At 38.7% G+C, this 16029-nt stretch overlaps 7 non-coding genes and 1 pseudogene across 7 annotated transcripts; 4 read left to right on the top strand and 4 right to left on the bottom strand.

Annotated features, from left to right (window-relative positions):
- Nucleotides 1-719: 719 nt before the first annotated feature.
- Nucleotides 720-792, top strand: trnak-cuu (transfer RNA lysine (anticodon CUU)). The gene has a single exon. It is a non-coding gene; the product is annotated as a tRNA-Lys (tRNA).
- Nucleotides 793-1139: 347 nt separating this feature from the next.
- Nucleotides 1140-1250, top strand: trnal-caa (transfer RNA leucine (anticodon CAA)). The gene is made up of 2 exons: nt 1140-1177; nt 1205-1250. It is a non-coding gene; the product is annotated as a tRNA-Leu (tRNA).
- Nucleotides 1251-1966: 716 nt separating this feature from the next.
- LOC131705561 (small nucleolar RNA U3) lies at nt 1967-2172 on the bottom strand. Its single transcript, XR_009310514.1, has one exon. It is a non-coding gene; the product is annotated as a small nucleolar RNA U3 (small nucleolar RNA).
- A 2142-nt stretch (nt 2173-4314) lies between these two features.
- Nucleotides 4315-4387, top strand: trnak-cuu (transfer RNA lysine (anticodon CUU)). The gene has a single exon. It is a non-coding gene; the product is annotated as a tRNA-Lys (tRNA).
- A 1066-nt stretch (nt 4388-5453) lies between these two features.
- LOC131705560 (small nucleolar RNA U3) lies at nt 5454-5659 on the bottom strand. The gene has a single exon (XR_009310513.1). It is a non-coding gene; the product is annotated as a small nucleolar RNA U3 (small nucleolar RNA).
- Nucleotides 5660-6728: 1069 nt separating this feature from the next.
- Nucleotides 6729-6810, top strand: trnas-uga (transfer RNA serine (anticodon UGA)). Its single transcript has one exon. It is a non-coding gene; the product is annotated as a tRNA-Ser (tRNA).
- A 542-nt stretch (nt 6811-7352) lies between these two features.
- On the bottom strand, nt 7353-7434 carry trnal-cag (transfer RNA leucine (anticodon CAG)). The gene has a single exon. It is a non-coding gene; the product is annotated as a tRNA-Leu (tRNA).
- Nucleotides 7435-8107: 673 nt separating this feature from the next.
- LOC131705372 (small nucleolar RNA U3) lies at nt 8108-8331 on the bottom strand (annotated as a pseudogene).
- Nucleotides 8332-16029: the final 7698 nt, after the last annotated feature.

Genomic DNA, 16029 nt, shown 5'->3' with positions numbered 1-16029 from the left:
TATACTGCCATCTACAGCATTACTACTGGTTTCGTTTACTTCTTTTGGATATTTTCACAAATACTCGTGCAAGCATGTAGTCGTGGCCGAGTGGTTAAGGCGATGGACTAGAAACAAGGAGGGGGAAATTGAATAAAGCCAGCCAATAGCCATATTTTAAAAGCATGGGGTATTAGACCAACATATAGCAGCGATTACACTTCTCTTTAAGAGTGCTAGGTGATTGGAAACAGCTCTTCCCAGCAAGGGTTCAACAACAAAAGCCAGATTGTTAATACACACAAGTTTTAACAGTATTAGGGAACGTTAGCTGCAACATTACAGGTTTAACTATATTAGAGCAATTCAACAACAATACAAGTTTAGTTAATATAATTAGCAGCAACGTTCAGGTTTAGCAGCGGTGTAGCATAAGTAAACACAACCAAAAGGTGTGGGGACATTTACCTGCTGCTGGAACACTTTTAATCTAACAAAACAAAATTGATGAGACCGGGATTTAACCACACGTCTCAGAGCTTTATTCAACAGACTAGCTCTCGAATTATCCAACACTTTACTTTTGGAATATACTCACACGGCTGTAACACCGCAGACACAGAAACAGCGCGTCTCCAGAACACTCATCTACAGCAGCAGCACACCGAATCTCAGCTCCCACGCACCTGTCGGTACTTCCTCTCTCACCCCGCCTCAGAGAAATAAACTTTCTCCCATCAGCCCGGCTAGCTCAGTCGGTAGAGCATGAGACTCTTAATCTCAGGGGCGTGGGTTCGAGCCCCACGTTGGGCGTCCTTTTTAAATACAAATTGTAGATATTTCTTCGAGGCAACGGAGCAATGTCTGATTCTGTTCACACTGTATAAAGTATTGCAACACAATTACTTATTGGTCATTGTCATATAACAATTGCTATTGTAAAATGCGTGCATCCTTTAAAGCTATACCGATATTGAAATAAAGAATCTTACTTTCGTGGGTTGGCTTCAATCTGTTTCTTTTTTTACACTTGTCATTACATCATTCATGGAGCAAGTTAGTATGTGCGTAATAAACCCAATCGGGCCTTGATACAATAGACAACCCTAGTCCGTGCTGAAATGAAATAATGCGGTTTTCTACTAAAGCAAACGCAGCTTGTCAGAATGGCCGAGTGGTCTAAGGCGCCAGACTCAAGGACGCTGTCTTTCCAAAGAATTGTGTGTTCTGGTCTCCGAATGGAGGCTTGGGTTCAAATCCCTCTTCTGACAGTTCACTTTTACTTATTTTTTAAATGAATCAATTTGTTCATTTTACTATAAAGGATTGTTTCAAGGAAATCAACAGCTGCTACCAAACTCTTGTCAGCACTCAATACCATTTTCATTTCCATTTTAAATCGGACTAAAATAGCGTTCCTAACACAGATTGCATTTTTGTTGTAAACTGGCTACTTGTCGAAGTCACTGAAAAATATTTAGTGTAGAAACATGTGTAATTTAACTAAAGATTGTTTTAATATTTCAAATAACATATTACTTTGAAAAACATCTCCGACTGCCACTGGATCGTGGTCTCAGGCTGGGATGCGGACCTTTGAGAACACTATAAACGATCTATTAGTGGAAGTAGCTTACATGAGAAATGCCCTCGTTTAACATGCTAGGATGATCGACTTCGGTATTCTCCAACTGCTGTTTACATTTTCTAACACGTTATGAGGACGAATACAAAGGTTGACAGCTTCCTTGTAAGTGGGGGTAAGCACAAGTTATTTTCAGATGTAATGTCTATTTTAAACTCAATCTAGTCCTGCGTAGTGCAAAAGACATTGCTATATTTTTATATTAGTCAAGCCCTATTTAAAGTGTTCTTAAATTGTTTTAACATTAGCAATGATCAATTTAAATGTGGTTATTGATTTAAACAACTGAACAATTGTGGGATTGATGGTTTCTTTTTTCTACGTTTCTACCGGAATGAGATACACACTCAAAATGTGTCCCCTTCCTTCAGCAACCCCCGACTGAAGATTGAAGTGGTCATTCCTTGCAGCGAGTAGGTTCCCGATAACAACACTCATTGTCAGCTCGGTGCTGAGAAGAAAACACTGCCACTCCTCCTGGTGGATACCGAGACCAATCCCTTCAAAACGTGTTTCATTCTAGAAATGATCCTTGCAAATATAGTCTTAACTTTTATTAGCAGACCGTCGCCCCCAACTGGCAAGCTCTACTTCATATGAAACAATGACTGGGCAACAACGAGGTGTTACATTAACAATACAAACTAACTCGAGACAGCCAAGCCGTTAAAGCATACCTTAAGTTTGTCGCGTGATACAAAAGCAAGTATTGGCATTTTTGCATCGTCTGCCTCGTCAAACAAGCTCGAGCCACAGCACACAGCGCTGCTGCATCGGGACACAGATTGTGGATTTATAAGCGACTGAATAAACGAGCTGAGACTACTTTTGAAAGAAATTGAAAACATACCTCTAGTCGAAATATTTGCTATTTAGTTAATTAAATTATTTTTTTTAAATTTGCAATCACAGACTACATTGCCAAAATAAAAATAAAAAACAACTGACAATCTGATTTGCTCGTATCAAGCTGCGATGAAGCCTATGAGAATCCCTGGCACCGTTAAAGGGGGATTAGCTCAAATGGTAGAGCGCTCGCTTAGCATGCGAGAAGTAGCGGGATCGATGCCCGCATTCTCCAAATAATTTTAAAGTATCTGCGTATTTTGTCCCGGCGCATTATGGAGATAAATACAAAGTGTGACAATTCTTTGTAACAGAGACGCCCACCATGCATGTGTATTTTAATGCACAGTCTGCTAATTTGTAATAATCCCCGGACTGAAAAACTGCACCGTGTGATATTTTGTAGGTCTTCTTATCTCCTATGTCACTAACGCTAGGCACAACGTGACCGAGTGCTGTAGCAGCAGCCATGAAGCAAGTTAGTTTTTCAGTAGAAATAAGGCTTTTGTGTATGGGTGTTTTGAAAAGATCAGTTAAATAGCTACGTATTTTGAAAAAAGGATGTATTCATTATTATGAACGTTGGCAGAAAGGATATTGTATTATTATTTCCCACGTGTGCTTGACTTGTACAAATCTGATAGAGTTTCAACAAAGGCATTTGACTTGGGTTCATTATTTAGCCTATACTGACATCTACAGCATTACTGCGGGTGTCGTTTGCTTCTTTTGACAATAATACGGCTGTTTTCGCGGAAAACCGTGAGAGCATGTAGCCGTGGCTGAGTGGTTAATGAACAAACAGAGCTATCAGAAATGGAATTCGAAACCACGCTTCCAGGGTAACTGTGATCTGAACGCAGCGCCATAGCTCGCTCAACCATCCTGAATTAGACACGTCTTTTTACAACATTGCAGTACACTGCTGAACCTCCGATGTCTGACGCTGCAGTAAATCAACTCGTGTGTGTGTGTGTACTTATTCTTTTTCTGTTTATATGAAGGAGGGCGACCTGATTTGTCGCATTCTATATGGGATTGTAGCAGCCACACCCAGTGACACCCAGTGAGAGTCCTAATACCGACACTACTAAAAATTAATTAAAAGGTTTGGAATAGGAATGACAACAGAATGACAAAGGCAGAATAACAATTCACAACGCTTTATTACAATGATCCATGATTCACATAAATCAGTTCAAATAACTAACAATAAAATGTATTAAAGTTGTACTAAAAACAAGGAGGGGAAATGGAATAAAGCCAGCCAATAGCCACATTTTAAAAGCATGGGGTATTAGACCAACATATAGCAGCGATTACACTTTTCTTTAAGAGTGCTAGGTGATTGGAAACAGCTCTTCGCAGCAAGGGTACAACAAAAAAAGCCAGATTGTTAATACACACACGTTTTAACAGTATTAGGGAACGTTAGCTGCAACATTACAGGTTTAGCTATAATAGAGCAATTCAACAACAATACAAGTTTAGTTAAGATAATTAGCAGCAACGTTCAGGTTTAGCAGCGGTGTAGCATAAGTAAACAGAACCAAAAGGTGTGGGGACATTTACCTGCTGCTGGAACACTTTTAATCTAACAAAACAAAATTGATGAGACCGGGATTTAACCACACGTCTCAGAGCTTTATTCAACAGACTAGCTCTCGAATTATCCAACACTTTACTTTTGGAATATACTCACACGGCTGTAACACCGCAGACACAGACACAGCGCGTCTCCAGAACACTCATCTACAGCAGCAGCACACCGAATCTCAGGTCCCACGCACCTGTCGGTACTTCCTCTCTCACCCCGCCTCAAAGAAAGAAACTTTCTCCCGACAGCCCGGCTAGCTCAGTCGGTAGAGCATGAGACACTTAATCTCAGGGTCGTGGGTTCGAGCCCCACGTTGGGCGTCCTTTTTAAATACAAATTGTAGATGTTTCTTCGAGGCAACGGAGCAATGTCTGATTCTGTTCACATTGTATAAAGTATTGCAACACAATTACTTATTGGTCATTGTCATATAGCAATTGCTATTGTAAAATGCGTGCATCCTTTAAAGCTATACCGATATTGAAATAAAGAATCTTACTTTCGTGGGTTGGCTTCAATCTGTTTCTTTTTTTACACTTGTCATTACATCATTCATGGAGCAAGTTAGTATGTGCGTAATAAACCCAATCGGGTGGTCTAAGGCGCCAGACTCAAGGACGATTGTGTGTTCTGGTCTCCGAATGGAGGCGTTGGTTCAAATCCCACTTCTGCAGTTCACTTTTACTTATTTTTTAAATGAATAAATATGTTCATTTTACTATAGATTGTTTCAAGGAAATCAACAGCTGATACCAAACTCTTGTCAGCACTCAATACCATTTTCATTTCCATTTTAAATCGGACTAAAATAGCGTTCCTAACACAGATTGCATTTTTGTTGTAAATTGGCTACTTGTCGAAGTCACTGAAAAATATTTTGTGTAGAAACATGTGTTATTTAACTAAAGATTGTTTTAATATTTCAAATAATGCATTACTTTGAAAAACATCTCCGACTGCCACTGGATCGTGGTCTCGGGCTGGGATGAGGACCATTGAGAACAGTACAAACGATCTATTAGTGGAAGTAGCTTACATGAGAAATGCCCTCGTTTAACATGCTAGGATGATCGACTTTGGTATTCTCCAACTGCTGTTTACATTTTCTAACACGTTATGAGGACGAATACAAAGGTTGACAGCATCCATGTAAGTGGGGGTAAGCACAAGTTATTTTCAGATGTAATGTCTATTTTAAACTCAATCTAGTCCTGCGTAGTGCAAAAGACATTGCTATATTTTTATATTAGTCAAGCCCTATTTAAAGTGTTCATAAATTGTTTTGACATTAGCAATGATCAATTTAAATGTGGTTATTGATTTAAACAACTGAACAATTGTGGGCTTGATGCTTTCTTTTTTCTACGTTTCTACCGGAATGAGATACACACTCAAAATGTGTCCCCTTCCTTCAGCAACCCCCGACTGAAGATTGAAGTGGTCATTCCTTGCAGCGAGTAGGTTCCCGATAACAACACTCATTGTCAGCTCGGTGCTGAGAAGAAAACACTGCCACTCCTCCTGGTGGATACCGAGACCAATCCCTTCAAAACGTGTTTCATTCTAGAAATGATCCTTGCAAATATAGTCTTAACTTTTATTAGCAGACCGTCGCCCCCAACTGGCAAGCTCTACTTCATATGAAACAATGACTGGGCAACAACGAGGTGTTACATTAACAATACAAACTAACTCGAGACAGCCAAGCCGTTAAAGCATACCTTAAGTTTGTCGCGTGATACAAAAGCAAGTATTGGCATTTTTGCATCGTCTGCCTCGTCAAACAAGCTCGAGCCACAGCACACAGCGCTGCTGCATCGGGACACAGATTGTGGATTTATAAGCGACTGAATAAACGAGCTGAGACTACTTTTGAAAGAAATTGAAAACATACCTCTAGTCGAAATATTTGCTATTTAGTTAATTAAATTATTTTTTTTAAATTTGCAATCACAGACTACATTGCCAAAATAAAAATAAAAAACAACTGACAATCTGATTTGCTCGTATCAAGCTGCGATGAAGCCTATGAGAATTCCTGGCACCATTGAAGGGGAATTAGCTCAAATGGTAGAGCGCTCGCTTAGCATGCGAGAAGTAGCGGGATCGATGCCCGCATTCTCCAAATAATTTTAAAGTATCTGCGTATTTTGTCCCGGCGCATTATGGAGATAAATACAAAGTGTGACAATTCTTTGTAACAGAGACGCCCACCATGCATGTGTATTTTAATGCACAGTCTGCTCATTTGTAATAATCCCCGGACTGAAAAACTGCAGCGCGTGATATTTTGTATGTCTTCTTATCTCCTGTCCGCTAACGCTAGGCACAACGTGACCGAGTGCTGTAGCAGCAGCCATGAAGCAAGTTAGTTTTTCAGTAGAAATAAGGCTTTTGTGTATGGGTGTTTTGAAAAGATCAGTTAAATAGCTACGTATTTTGAAAAAAGGATGTATTCATTATTATGAACGTTGGCAGAAAGGATATTGTATTATTATTTCCCACGTGTGCTTGACTTGTACAAATCTGATAGAGTTTCAACAAAGGCATTTGACTTGGGTTCATTATTTAGCCTATACTGACATCTACAGCATTACTGCGGGTGTCGTTTGCTTCTTTTGACAATAATACGGCTGTTTTCACGGAAAACCGTGAGAGCATGTAGCCGTGGCTGAGTGGTTAAGGCGATGGACTTGAAATCCATTGGGGTTTCCCCGCGCAGGTTCGAATCCTGACGACTACTTAAGCTTTGTTTTTAATTGATTGTATGTGTTCATTCTTAATACATGTTTAAAGCTCAGGAAGTCTGAAATATTACTGGTTGTACTTCATATCGCTTCGGTTCATTTTGTTAAAGAATGTTCATTTTGGCACCATTACAAATGCTGTGGTTTCTTTAAATAAGAAAAGCCGTGGCCCGTACGGGGATCGATCCCGCGACCTTGACGTTATTAGCACCACGCTCTAACCAACTGAGCTATCCGGCCACACACTCAAAACTTGATACTAGAACCCGAGGAAAATAAGTCCTGCGGACATTATGATTGTTCTACCAAGATGTTCTCATGTTAAACTGAACAATAACACATTCAAAGTATTGGAAAGGCATAATTAGAGGCCTCGTCATAATGAGGCAGTTTAACAGTGTGAAGGATGTGGTGAGGTGCAGGCTTGCGGTGACTTTCTCTCATTTAACGACCTTGCGATTTGAATACTAACAAGAAAAACAAATCAAATTACCAAGCATTCGGTGGACGTTTTAAGAAATAAATAAACAAACAGATTTGTCAGAAGTGGGATTCGAACCCACGCCTCCAGAGAGACTGCGACCTGAACGCAGCGCCTTAGACCGCTCGGCCATCCTGACTTACACTGACGACTTTGCACAACACTGCAGTACACTGCTGAACCTCCAATGTCTGACGCTACAGTAAATCACCTGGTGTGTGCGTGAACTTATTCTTTATCTGTTTATATTAAGGAGGGCGACCTGTTTCGTCACATTCTATATGGGATCACAAGGACACTCCTCTTACGGACAGAAAATATACGGCAAACAGTCGCTTCACGGTTAGAAACAAATCAGAACAGTCTGTTAGCAAATTAACTTCATGAAAAAACCACACAGGCATTACATAAATGTTACAGATATTTTTCGTAGACACAAAAGTTGTAACATAATTGAGTACATTTGTAAACTATCCGCCAGTAACAGACATTATCTCACATTATCTCTAGTTTCAAACGCATTATCACAGGCGGCACAATTACGACATGGAAAAAATCCAGTATATTTGTCCAGTACACCGAGATCTCTCGAACGTTTCAATGAGTCAGCCCTTAATAAACACTGTCCGTGTTCATTTCTGTGTATATGACATTGTCTATACACAATACCTGCCATGTAAGCCTATTGGTATCAAACCGATCACAATTAATGTGATCCCTGTTTTCAGTCAGATTGATAGTTTTAATCAATCATCGAAAAAGCAGCAGTGCTTTGCAACTGTAGTTCGTCTTGCGTACCTTTTGGTAAGATACCCACTCAGAACGTGTCCGCTTCCTCCAGCCCCCTAAGGAACACTGGAGCGGTCATCAATAACAGGGAGCAGTTGGCCAAAAAAAAAAAAAAAAACACTCGCTGTCTCCTTCACGCTCAAAAACGAACACTCTCACTCTTCCTCGTGGATAGCGAGTCCAAACACTTAATAAACGCATTTCGCTGGCAAATCACTATAGAAATGATCCCGGAAAGTATTGTTTTATGGGCAAGTGGCCGACCGTCTCCCTCCAACTCTGAGTGGCACCGGTAGCTGTGCCACTGACAAATAAACAGGAGCTTTCATATAATGCAATTGCTGTTGCCCAGTGAGGTGTTACAACAACATTTCAAACTCATTCCAAACTGCAGGCGGTTAAAAGCTTAATTGGGTTCAAGTTTCTCGTATGATTTAAAAAGTAGGAGCCAGTTGCCTCATTTGCATTGTCTGCCTTCCTCCTTTGCACTGTGAAGTCTATCAAATTTGTGCTTAAAATCTGATTACGATTCCCATTTGAATCGTGTATATTTGGTTTCCATTTTAGCAATATGCATACACACTGTTCTGTTGAGCTCCCAGGGTGTTATCTAATAAAACACCATAATCGGTTAGCACGTTCGGCTGTTAATCGAAATTTTGGTGTTTCAAGCTCACGCAGAGATGATGCTTTTTGCCTTTCTATATCGCATTAGAAAATTGCACTATAATACGTTTTTATTTCCTCCAATTACACTAAAGAAAAAGTGTGCTGTTTTTTTAATTCAAAAAATTAATTAAGAACAAATAACCCTAGTCGTGCTGTTTACAAAAACCCGGAATCGAAGCAGGGACCGTTACAGTCTAACGCTCTCCCAACTGAGCTATTTCAGCTTGACGCGATGTTGCTATCGAGACAGCATTCTTTTCGTCAATCGCCTTTTTGTCAAGCCAGTAAACCTGCATGTAATGAGAAACGTTCAACAGTTCGGAAACACCACAATATAATCCAATGCCTTTGCAAATGTGTTTCCAAACTGTTAGTTGTTCTCCCAAATGCGGTTTCTCAAAAAATGGTTTTGCCTACTTTTTTATTATTATTATTACTTTTTCCAGAGTAAGACCAAAAGGCAAACATCCAGGAAATAGTTAAACACTGCTACAGCGCTTGAACTGTCTCAACAAACGTTTAGCTCTAAAACGTGTACATTAAAAGTCTATTAACATCTTTAACACAATCATCTGTGTTCCAATAGCGGTTAATCCACATGGTGATCAATAAAGTGAATGCTGGCTTTGTTCACATATTGGCAAGACGTTTTCACGATTCACGCATATTCTGAACAAGCACACTAGAATATGGAAGTATTCTGGAAGGAAGTAACTGTGGAATGTGCAATGAAACTTTGTCCATAGGAGAAAATGGAATTACCAAGATCCATCATAACTGTTTTTAGAGTCAGCCCCTGACATTTGAGAATGGTGATTGCATGAGCACCAATGACTGGGAACTGCTCTCGAACAATGTAGACTCTATCCATGATTTCAAACTTTGAGCATAAATGTTGAAAGGTATGGGTGACTCCATTGTTGAATGTGATGGTTATGGTTTTGAGCATACTTGTGTTTTCCAGATAGTAGGAAATTGATGAGACCAGTGACAATGTCAATGTTCTTGCGAATTTGCTTAATACAAATGCAAATGTGATACATTTACTACCAAACTAAATATTTGACAAGTGCTAAATGGACTTCAAATACTTTCCCATACAACAAATGTTAATTTATTAACATGAATTTGGCAGAGGCCTTTATCCAAGGTGACATACAAGGAAAGCAGTTTATATAATAACAACATAAACATAAACACAGTAATCACGTAGTTCATAATAATTAACAGGTATGTACCAATATAGGATGCAAATTACATAAAACAGTGTTTCCCAATCTTGGTCCTGAGGACCCAGTGTTTGTTGATTTGTGTTCCAACTGAGCTTTAAATTACGAATTCAACCCTCAATTGAATGAATAAAATGTCTAATCAGAGCATTTGAATTATTTGTAGTAATGGCTGGCTGCACAGGTCTCAATTAACACTAATCTAGGACTACCTAATGTTAACTCAGGTAAGGTAGTCCAAGATTAGTGCTGATCATGGTTTGTGAAAGCAGCCAAAAGCGTTGGATATTTCAAGTTATTTCTAACATTGTATTAAGTCACTAATTGTTAGTTCAATTGGGGGATCAATTTAATAAATGAGAACTCAGTTGGAACACAAACAGCAGACACAGTGGCCCCGCAGGACCAGGTTTGTGAAAAACAGACATAAATGATGATGATATATATATACAGTGCCTTGCGAAAGTATTCGGCCCCCTTGAACTTTGCGAACTTTTTCCACATTTTAGGCTTCAAACATAAAGATATGAAACTCTAATTTTTTGTGAAGAATCAACAAGTGGGACACAATCATGAAGTGGAACGAAATTCATTGGATATTTCAAACTTTTTTAACAAATAAAAAATTGAAAAATTGGGCGTGCAAAATTATTCAGCCCCCTTAAGTTAATACTTTGTAGCGCCACCTTTTGCTGCGATTACAGCTGTAAGTCGCTTGGGGTATATCTCTATCAGTTTTGCACATCGAGAGACTGAAATTTTTGCCCATTCCTCCTTGCAAAACAGCTCGAGCTCAGTGAGGTTGGATGGAGAGCATTTGTGAACAGCAGTTTTCAGTTCTTCCACAGATTCTCGATTGGATTCAGGTCTGGACTTTGACTTGGCCATTCTAACACCTGGATATGTTTATTTGTGAACCATTCCATTGTAGATTTTGCTTTATGTTTTGGATCATTGTCTTGTTGGAAGACAAATCTCCGTCCCAGTCTCAGGTCTTTTGCAGACTCCATCAGGTTTTCTTCCAGAATGGTCCTGTATTTGGCTCCATCCATCTTCCCATCAATTTTAACCATCTTCCCTGTCCCTGCTGAAGAAAAGCAGGCCCAAACCATGATGCTGCCACCACCATGTTTGACAGTGGGGATGGTGTGTTCAGGGTGATGAGCTGTGTTGCTTTTACGCCAAACATAACGTTTTGCATTGTTGCCAAAAAGTTTGATTTTGGTTTCATCTGACCAGAGCACCTTCTTCCACATGTTTGGTGTGTCTCCCAGGTGGCTTGTGGCAAACTGTAAATGACACTTTTTATGGATATCTTTAAGAAATGGCTTTCTTCTTGCCACTCTTCCATAAAGGCCAGATTTGTGCAGTATACGACTGATTGTTGTCCTATGGACAGAGTCTCCCACCTCAGCTGTAGATCTCTGCAGTTCATCCAGAGTGATCATGGTCCTCTTGGCTGCATCTCTGATCAGTCTTCTCCTTGTATGAGCTGAAAGTTTAGAGGGACGGCCAGGTCTTGGTAGATTTGCAGTGGTCTGATACTCCTTCCATTTCAATATTATCGCTTGCACAGTGCTCCTTGGGATGTTTAAAGCTTGGGAAATCTTTTTGTATCCAAATCCGGCTTTAAACTTCTCCACAACAGTATCTCGGACCTGCCTGGTGTGTTCCTTGTTCTTCATGATGCTCTCTGCGCTTTAAACGGACCTCTGAGACTATCACAGTGCAGGTGCATTTATACGGAGACTTGATTACACACAGGTGGATTCTATTTATCATCATTAGTCATTTAGGTCAACATTGGATCATTCAGAGATCCTCACTGAACTTCTGGAGAGAGTTTGCTGCACTGAAAGTAAAGGGGCTGAATAATTTTGCACTCCCAATTTTTCAGTTTTTTATTTGTTAAAAAAGTTTGAAATATCCAATAAATTTCGTTCCACTTCATGATTGTGTCCCACTTGTTGTTGATTCTTCACAAAAATTACAGTTTCATATCTTTATGTTTGAAGCCTGAAATGTGGCAAAAGGTCGCAAAGTTCAAGGGGGCCGAATACTTTCGCAAGGCACTGTATATATATATATATATATATATATATATATATTTATATATGTGTGTATTGCACAATTATTATTTTTACTTGTTTTGTTTGTTATGTTTAATAAACATGAAGTTCTATAAAGTGTCCTTTAGTTTGCATCTTTCAGGTTGATCAACTTTACCAGCAATACTGAAGTCTCCCTACTTTATTATGAGCATTATTATTGAAAAGTGTTTAAAATTGAAATATTTTTGAAGCTTTCCCATGAATTGAAATTCAAATGCAAATTCTTATATTTTAGAATATACAAATACCAAGTCAAGTGCAAATAGTTCAACAGATTGCATTTAAGTTATTATTATTTATCTTTTAGCAGACACCCTTATCCAGGGCAACTTACAATAGTCACAATTATATCACATTATGTTTACATACAATTACCAATTTATCCAGGTTATCTGTATTAGGTAAAATACCTTGCTCAAGGGTACAACAGCAGTGTCCCTCACCCGTGATTGAACCCACAACCTTCCGGTCAAGAGTCCAGGTATAATGAGGTAGAAACACTGCTGTTTTGGAATAGAGCACTTTTTTTTACTATACACACATTCCATTTACATACAAACGTTTCACACGTCTGTGGTTTTACAGACGAGGATGAAGTTGGCTTCTCATTCGCTCAGCTTCTTATTCGCTGGCTTTTAGTGTATAAATGTATTTGTCTACCTTGAAGAAGTAGCCTTGAATTTAACTAGTTAAATCACATTGGGCCGCTGATTTCTCTGGCCATACCTGACAAGGGGCAACCCCTCTGCAAGCCACACTTATATTTAGCACGGCCCAACGTGGTTTACTGGGGAAGAACAGCGGGCAAACATGCTACATATGCCAATCGCTCAGCTTCTTATTTGCTCTTTATGTATCTACATTGAATAAGTAGCCTTGCATTTAACGGGTTAAATCACGTTGGGCCACCAATTTCTCTGCAGATACCCAGCGAGGGGCACCCCCTCTGCAAGCTACACCTGTATTTAGCCTGGCTCAGCGTGGTTTACTAGGGCAGAACAGCGAGTACACTTCCCGCATATGCCAATCGCTCAGCTTCTTATTTGCTCTTTATGTATCTAAATACAAGTGTAGCTTGCAGAGGGGGTGCTTGTTTGTTTGTTACATTTTAAAAGATTGTTTGTAAACGTTACTATGTAAATGTTGACTCAGTAGCTACCATTAAATGTTTCAAACTCGGTGACTTTCTTTGCTATATATTTATACACTTATAATATAAACGTATTCATTTCTACATTTATTTATTTTAAAATATTTATTTCTAAATGTATTTATTCCTCTATGCATTTGTTTAAATCATTTATTTATTTCTACCAAATAAATTATTCCTTTATTTATTTTTAATTAAACGAGGAACTACAATTTATCAGAGATCAGAGATTTAGACAAGGAAGCTACATGCCACTCTTGTGTGAAATTCCATTATATGGTATCTACCAAACAAACAGGAAACTAGAAATTTTCAAACAGGAAATCGAAAATTTCTAGAATCGAGTAGCTCCTTTGTGTTTTCAGCGAAAGCTGGTCAGGCTTGGATGTAAGCTTAAAAAATGAATGCATTTTAACAACTGTGCAGTGGCGCAGCCGGCTAAAGTCGTGTGCTCACCAAACACGTCATGTTGCAAGTTCAATCCACTGTATTTTTTTCCCTCCTGCGATATGTGCTGTTTTAAAACATAAATAATGTGTTTAATATAAATGGTGTAGATATCAAACTGCCTGCACACCCTGGTTTGTTTTGACGCTGACCAACATGTGGAATCACATGATTGGTAGATGTCCAGTTATTTAGCTTTTCTGTTTGAATAGACGCTACATACCCTTAAAAACCAGACGGAAGAGGAAGGAGAATAACAATTTTACCTTAGTTTGACGACTTATATCTCATTGTGTATAAGAGGTATGTACGTTTTTTTCACATTTGAGGTAAGAAAGTTTCAGACTTTTGATACTGGTACAGATGGTAATTTTAAGTGATTTAGTTTTGCCGCTGCAACATGATGAAAACAGCTAAACTCTGAGCTGTTTAGAGTTTCAAAGTTTTTCTAACTTGTACGAGGAACTACCGTTCCTCTCAATACTGCCTTTTGAACTGTTTGAAACGGGACTGTGTAAGATTGTACATTCTGACGTACTTTATTGAAGAGCATACATTTTCTGCAAACATTTTTTTTTTTAATTCATTTTTTCTTACAACAGAACTGCTATTGATTTTCTTGTTTTTTTATTTAAAACGAACTGTGCTACTGAACACTATTCTAAAACAGACCTTTCCAGTGAACTTTTTTTTTTTTTTTGAAGACAGATTGTGGCACTGGATTGGACTGAGCTAAAGAGTGTTTTTTGTGTCGATTTTTTTCTAAAAAAGAGAAAAAGAGGTGTTAAAATGAAACAGTAAATGAAAGAAATACTGTGTTAATTGTACTAGAAAAACTGTTTACACTGCTATTGACTTTTTTGTGCAGTGAAAGTGCCGATTGAGTACCGATGTGTAGCTTGAAATGTTAAAGTCTTCAGTGTTCAAATTTAGACTTCCAGCTTTTCTCCCCAAGTGGAAATAATTGCTGTTGGTGAAAAAACAGTAACACAAAAAAAAGCAAAGTTTTAATTTGATTTCATGCTGCAATAAAGAGTTTTTTTTTGTTTACAGCTGTTGAGTTGTGAAGCTAAGGTTTCTTTTAAACTGCTGTTTAGGGGATATCTTTAAACAAAAAGTTATTTCTTATTATCACTTACGTGATGGTTGTAACCAGGTCCCGTGATAGACAACCCCACGTTACACTATCAAAAACAATATCCATGTAGCCTAACTCCCCCCTCTCCAGCATCTGCTAAAGATCGCTCTGTACAGTACGTGTCTGTTGTTATTTTTACATTTGGTTTTATTTTGTTTAATAATTCACTGATGTTGAAAAAAGAATGTATTTAAAAAGTAGGCTGTGGGTTTTGAAATTAAATGAAAACCCCTTGAACTAATTACCGGTGTGGTGATATTTTGCGGTACGCGTTAAAACGTGATACGCTGTGCATTGTGCTTGCCAGGGCTGGCAAATGATTTTAGCTCAGAAAACAAACAAGCGCCCATCTGAATGGGGTACAAAGTTATTTTTAATATCTTTTTTCACAATTCAGCAAATGTGTGTGATTTTAACTGATGAGCAACACATTGGGTTTTCTAAAATTGCAAATATTGTAGTGGTGTCAAGAAGGACGCAAGACAAGTGGCCATCTCCCAAATTTAATTAAGTGATTAATTTTGTTGATAATCGGGAGATGGTCACCTGCATAAGAGCCTGCAGCTCTCTACCCTCGGGGTGGGTGTATGAGGAGCGAGATTGGAGAGAGCGAGGAGAGAGAAAACAAGCTTTAAAATATACAGGAACAGTGACAGCGACTGCCCAGCCTGACCTGTATTTATATTTTGTGTTTGTGATTTGTTTTATTTAAAATATTTATTTGTGCTCTGTGAGCAAGTTTCTTTTTGTTTAAACCTTTTATTTATTTTTGTATTTGAATAAATGGCGCGCCGCATCATTTACTTTGATCTGCAGTACTGGTGTGTTTCCTTCCTGCTTCTGACCTGACGTCACAGCCCAGCCATTCTGTCACATCGCCCCAGAGTCAAACTAATCTTCTCGTAGCCGTTCCACTCTGTCGCTAATGTTAACCACCAGCAGACCACCAACAGAAAAAAAGTTTAGAAACTTTGGGGAATGTTACAAATGTTTGCTTCATTGAAGGCACCTCTGCAGTGGAGTGGCCCTCCGGCGCCTTGATTGGCCCCTGCTAGAGATTGAATGAGACAAATGAACAATATTGTAGTAACATATTATTATTATTATTATTATTATTATTATTATTATTATTATTATTATTATTATTATTATTATTATTTATTTCTTAGCAGACACCCTTATCCAGGGCGACTTACAATTG

This window comes from Acipenser ruthenus, chromosome 35, assembly GCF_902713425.1.
Source record: "Acipenser ruthenus chromosome 35, fAciRut3.2 maternal haplotype, whole genome shotgun sequence".
NCBI lineage: Eukaryota > Metazoa > Chordata > Actinopteri > Acipenseriformes > Acipenseridae > Acipenser > Acipenser ruthenus.
Note: the sequence above shows the minus strand (reverse complement) of the source record. Positions and strands in the feature narration are given on the sequence as shown.